Source organism: Berghia stephanieae, chromosome 7 (genome assembly GCF_034508935.2).
Source record: "Berghia stephanieae isolate SIO BIC M18660-M18661 chromosome 7, UCSD_Bste_1.3, whole genome shotgun sequence".
NCBI classification, from domain to species: domain Eukaryota; kingdom Metazoa; phylum Mollusca; class Gastropoda; order Nudibranchia; family Aeolidiidae; genus Berghia; species Berghia stephanieae.
The window spans coordinates 62,649,713-62,656,172 of NC_088366.1; the positions used below are offsets into that span (position 1 = coordinate 62,649,713).

At 38.9% G+C, this 6,460-nt stretch overlaps 1 protein-coding gene across 1 annotated transcript in view; it reads right to left on the reverse strand.

Annotated features, from left to right (window-relative positions):
- Positions 1-726: 726 nt before the first annotated feature.
- The window catches only part of LOC144977626 (uncharacterized), a 17,195-nt gene continuing 11,461 nt past the window's right edge, over positions 727-6,460 (reverse strand). Inside the window, exons 5-6 of the mRNA XM_078923038.1 lie at positions 3,992-6,460; positions 727-834 (exon numbers count right to left, since the gene is read on the reverse strand). The exon at positions 3,992-6,460 is cut by the window's right edge and continues 703 nt beyond it. The gene's annotated coding sequence lies outside the window, so the exon portion shown is untranslated. The remainder of the gene's footprint in view (positions 835-3,991) is intronic.

Genomic DNA, 6,460 nt, shown 5'->3' on the forward strand with positions numbered 1-6,460 from the left:
ACAACGCCTATTTTTAAAAAATATATTTAAAAATGGAGCTTTTTATATAGCGCGATATCCACTAAACGTGCTCAAAGTGCTTTACAAGGGGTCCCTGGTCAACAGCAGCATTTAATATATAGAACGGGACATGAAGCCTGTTAGGCGCTATTTCAATTTTCCGGACAAAGACAAGGCTGTTAACGGCCAGGTACTCATTTTACACCTGAGTACGGTGAGAGAATGTGAGTAAAGAGCCTGTTTCAAGGACCCAACTATGCGCCGAGTGCGAGGCTCGAACCCAGGACCTTCCGATCTGAAAGCGAATGTCATACCACTAGACCACATAGCCGCACATTAGTATTAGGCGATATTGCAATTTGTTCCCCCGACACAGACAACGCTGTTTACGGTCAGGTACTCATTTTATACCCGAGTACGATGAGAGAATGTAAGTGTAAGTGAAGAGCCTTTTCTAAGGATTCAACGATGCACCGCTCAGAGCGGGACTCAAAGAAGACGTTCCGATCCGAAGGCAGCAGCCTCTTATGGTTCTCACACTACGATGTTATGACGATCGACCCAATCAGCAAAGTCCGGTCCGCATTCGTGCACCGTCGCGAACCCGCCTGGTAGCATCGTCACAACACAACGTTAAACTAGATGCTCTGCCGAAGGCGAGTGTCATACCACTCGACCAAATAATGTATAGAAAACAAAACAAGCAATAAAAAACAAACACTCGTATATCTTTTGTTCTGTTTATTTTATACTTTTATATCAGTGTTCATTATTTTTTTTTAATCCCTGGTTCCTGGACCCTGGGCCCATCCCGAGCCTTGCTTGTACTTGTATCTGAAATAAAACAGAGGGAATGAAAGAAACTTGTATGTGGATGATTTTTACATTTCAAAGGCGGCGTCGGACCGTAGCCATCGTTATGTTATAGCCCGATACTGAAATCCAAAAAGACCGGCAGATTGACGTCATTATTTGGTTTTTGCACCGCCTAGTGAGTTGTTAGTAGTGCTCATGGAAACAAGCTATTTCATTGGTTGAACTAGTGACTACAACTCACGATTTGTTTTTTGTGGCAAAAGACTGGTATTTTGACGTCATTTTTTGGTCATTATCAGGCCATAACTTTACGAAGGCTACGGTCGGACTCGGGACAGAACCTTCAAAACCTCGATGTCTTTTTCCAAATCACATTCACATCTTCTTTACTAGGATTCGTCCACGCCATCATTTGGATTAATTAGGCAAGTGACAAAGGCATCAGAAGGGTAAGCCGAATATAATTCCCCCGCCTTTGACTTTGATTTGAGTCAGAAGCAGACGGTCGCGGATCGAATACCACGAGACGTGTGTTTCTTTTTATGACCACGAATTTTGAATGGCTCTGCTGTCCCACAAACAATGATGAGGATGAAAATGATGATCATGATGATGATGATGGTGATAATAACAATAATAATAATAATAATAATAATAATAATAATAATAATAATAATAATAATAATAATAATAATAACAATAACAACAACACACAACAACAACAATAATAATAATAATAATAATAATAATAATAATAATAATAATAATAATAATAATAATAATAATAATATATAATGCATGACATTCATATAACGCATAACAATGATTATGCTCTATGCCCTCTACATAGTGTCCATTTGTATGATACGAGCTGGATTAAAAGAATGTTCTAAAGACCAAGGAAAAAAACCCCCTAAAAACTCACAAGCATATTATATATATGTGCATATATATATATATATATATATATATATATATATATATATATATATATATATATATATATATATATATATATGTGGGGATGGTGTGGTAGTTGAAATTAGTTACATAATATACGATATTTAGGTGGTGGGCAATAAGGTCTGCCAAGCAACTCTGCACCGAAGAACGCGTTCGCAGGACACCTAAAACAAAGTTTTCGCCCTCCCAAATGCCCAATTTCTGAAGACAGTTTTTAAATATTTTCCTCAAGAAGGGGTTTTGGACCGAACCGTTTTTGTTTTAAACGAAACGTTCAGTACCGGTCCGACTAATTTCCGCCCGGAGGTCATCTATAGCATTCTCAAGCCATCCGGAGGCCCTCAAAGCTATACGAAGCTTTCCAGAAGCCGTCCGGACGGCTTTCTTAGGCATCCGGACGGCAATGACATAGGACCGATTGAAAGAAATGCCAGCACGAGGAGCATTCGGAAGGCCTCCCCTTCGGACGGATGCCAAGACTACAAATACAAGGAGGTAGAATTGAAGGAAAAAAAATACTTGCCAACTTTTATTTTCTATGAAGAGTAAAATGTTTCTGATCCATTTTTTAAACTCACTCAACCCGAACACCGACTTTATCCGTAGTTTACCCGGGTTAATTTTACCCCATGCCGACTTATTACATTTTTCTGAGACAAATTATAGTCGTAGTATCAAAGCTAATTTTTTAGTTTTTACATGTTAATGGTAGTTGAATAAGACTATATTTGTACATACTCATTTTAAAACATTTGAAAAGTAGCAAAAATCTTTAGGATTGAGTAAGCTGCAAGAACACATTTAAGCGTACGGTATTCAAGATCCTATGACTTGGGGATAAGGCGTGCCTAATACTTCTGTCGTCTCCCTAGACTTCAAGTGATTTATTAACGTTTTTAAAAAAATGTTTTAATTTAGGTATTGGCTGAAGAAAGGTTTTGAACGTGAAACGTTTGGTATTTTGTTCTTTTTCGAAGCTGTCCTATTCATAATTTTTTTTTCTCTCAATATATTTGATAAATCTTAGCAAGACACCTTCAATTTCAACAATGATAGGAAAGCACTATCATGAGGAGATAATATTTGCAATTCAAGCTGTCTGAAATTTAAGTAAGGGATGTATTAAGTGTGCTATTGCTTTGTTCTTAACCCAATAAGGATTTTGAGCCCGAAACAGTCCGTTTGTGTGTGTGTGTGTGGGGGGGGGGTTGTTATTTTGTTCTTTTTAAAAGCTTTTATATTCATTTTTGTTCATTACATTTTACAATCCATCATATTATGCTCTTAGAATAGAATAGAAGGTATCGACGTCGCTTGATTAGGCCACTGGCCTGTCGCCGAGTCTTTCCAGTCACTGACTGTCTTGTTCACAACAGATCTAATGCATTTCCCTACCTGATCTTGTGATCAGGGGCTAGCCTAGACTACAGTTTCTCTACTGATCTTTTGATCATAGCTATTTTGGGTGGGAGGCACTTCTACACTATGCATATAACTTTCCATCACAGCATCTAATCTATTCTTGAATAGATCGCTTGCGTTACATTTCATTAAAAAAAATTAAGAGAGTCCTCCGAAAGCTCCTTGTGCTAAGGGAAACAACCCAAATATTCCCCCAACTAACCCTAAGAAAAAATAAAACCTAACCTTGTACTAGTACCTTTAACCTTAATAGGACAAACAAATACCCTAGCACCTTTAGACCTATAACTAACCCTAATAGAAAAAAAATCTTCATACCAAGAGCTAACCCTAATAGAAAAAAAAACAAAAAACGGGAGGCCTTCCGAAAGCTCCTATATCCCCAGTATTCTTGTTTTTTATAATGTTCCAGTAAGGGGTTTGGGAGGGGGGAGACTTTTTTTTATTATATAAATACGAGAATACTGGGGATGTAGGAGCTTTCGGAAGGCCTCCCCATTATTTTTATCCCTAAAAACAACAGATTAACCAAATATGGCCACATAACTTTGGCTCGACTGGAGATTTTTTAGGGATGAAAATAATGAAAAGTTAAGTGGCTTGATAGATCATTTAGTTTCTTTCTTTGGATAAATTCTAAGATAAGCAACTCAATATATTTACTAATACTATCTATACAGTGGCGCTTGCATGTGGAATTTCACCCATTTGAATGATGCGTTTTCTGGCTAAAATTTTAAAGAGATGGAGAGTATAGTAGAATAGTTTCTCGACTTCAAATTAAACTCACCTGAATGGAAAGTCTCCACAAGATTCAATCGGCAAGATTCTGGACAGGTCCCTCACGTGTCAATCCTGATGGTTCTTCGCTAACATCCGCATTTCTTTTTTGGAGCAGGGCAGGGGGGTGGACAAGCTGGCGGAGGGCAGGGTGGCGGAGGGCAGGGTGGCGGAGGGCAGCATTCATCAACAGGCTCTTTTCGAGGACAGCACGGTGGGGGAGGTGGCGGGCATGACTTCCTTCTTCCCTTCTTCTGTGGGAATGGTTGCGGATTCAGAGGTCTGCAGTTCTCGCATACGGGCGTAGGTTTGCTGCAGGTTGGGGTACGACCACTACGACACGACTTGGTACTCATCTTGAAAACGATTCTTTCTAAATCTTGTTCTTCTAGATTGTTGGTATTTTAATTAATCCCAACCCCACCGTGCTATCTTGTCCTATGGCCTTGCTGGCGTCGTTTTAGTTGTAGATCTTTATCTCAGTTTTTGAAGAGAACGTTCGAAGGTACGTCATGCCATATCGCCTCACAATGGAAATGTGAAATGGCTGAACTTAAGTCTAGACTTAGTTGTCAGAGTGATTATCTGACGTCATTTCGTCATAAAAACAAACACAACATTTTTAACAATATTACTTTGACGTCATCAAAATTGAGATGAAAATGAAGCTTGCTCAAAAAATTAGTATCGGTAACTAGGAATGTATATTGCCGACGTCTACATATATGCAGATCTACAATCCGAACGCAATTATGGGCCTAGTTTAACATTGTTGTAATGGACAATATTTTGCGTGATTTTTAAAAAAATTTCCATTACAACATTGAGCCCATAATAAATTGGGTTATCATAATAACAAACAAGCTAAATACACGTCGGATATTACCATACAGTTAAAATTTCTCTGACATATTTACAGGAAAAAACGGAATTGAAAAGATTGTAGGCCTACTACGGTAAAGGTGCTGGGAAGAAAAGAAGAGGGAGACAGAGGATAGATTTCATTGACAATCTGAACAGATGGATTGGTGGAGGAGGAACAGGAATCGAGCTATTGAGAAGATCTGAGGACAGATATGGTTGGAGGGACATGATCGCCGATGTCTGCAACAGGCCTGGCACTTGATGATGATGATGACTACCATACTATGATTTCTGGTGATATCAGACAATTTGATTATCTAAATTATTTCGGAGTGATTAGGAGACAGAACATCACATTATGGAATAAAGGTCTAAAACAAAAACAAAACAAACAAAAAAATTAAAATTAAAAAAAATATATCTTTGAAATGTTCGCCAAGTTGGCGTAACTAATGGTGATCCAGATTCCCAACAGTGTATTCAGCTAACTGATCAAGTAATGCTAAAGGCTCGGCCAACGTGTTAGTAATTGAGCTTTTATAATTGAGCTTTATATAGCGCAATATCCACTAAATGTGCTCAAAGCGCTTTACAAGGGGTCCCTGGTCAACAGCAACATTTAACATGTAGGACGGGACATGACGCCTGTTATGCGATATTACAATTTTTCGGACAAAGACAACGTTGTTAACGGCCAGGTATACTCATTATACACCTGAGTACGGTGAGAGAATGTGAGCAAAGATCCTTTTCCAAAGACTCAACTATGCGCGAGCGCGAGGCTCGAACCCAGGACCTTCCGATCCGAAAGCGAGTGTCATACCACTAGACCACATAGCCGCACAGAGTACCTGTTTAGGTACCTACTTATCTATATCTGAAGACCCAAATTATTGTGGTCTCGTAGTTGAAATGGAAACACCCTCAAACCAACGCATTCTCCATTACAGATCTGTTGAATTAAGTCCGTAATAGGCTTCAACAGTCATAACGTCACTTCCCTCGTAACTCGTAACTTAGTAACTGGCTCTAAACTATCGGAACAATGGTGGACGCCCGTATGAAATATTATTTCTCCGACGAGTATAAAAGCGTATCCAGAGGGGGAAAACACATAAATTTGATCATGTTTTGAGTTTTACACATTCTGATCACAAGATATATGAAAAGTTCTAGCCAGCTTGAAGAATAAAAAGTAATGATTTTCTTTGTTTAGAACCACGATGGCCGCCGTTGATGAGCGACGTGGCATCAGACTATTGAATCCAATTGCGTTCGCTTACCAGTCAGGCCTGCAAAATAAATATGTACGTAAGCTCCAGCCCTTCTGACAAATGATGAGGTGTCCCAAAAGTCGACATTGCTTGCAGGCCTAGATACCAATATCCTTGTAGAAATAATACTGGATTTCTCAAATAAAATTTACACGAGAGATGCAAAATCCTAATAGGAGTACAACCGTAGCCATCGTTAACATTTATAACCTGGCACTGACCAAAAAGAAATGACGTCAAAATGCCAGGCTTTGGCCACAAAAGAAAACAAATCGTGAGTTGTATTCAATAGTTCAACCAATGGGTCCACTTGTGTCCATGATCACTACTAACGACAACTC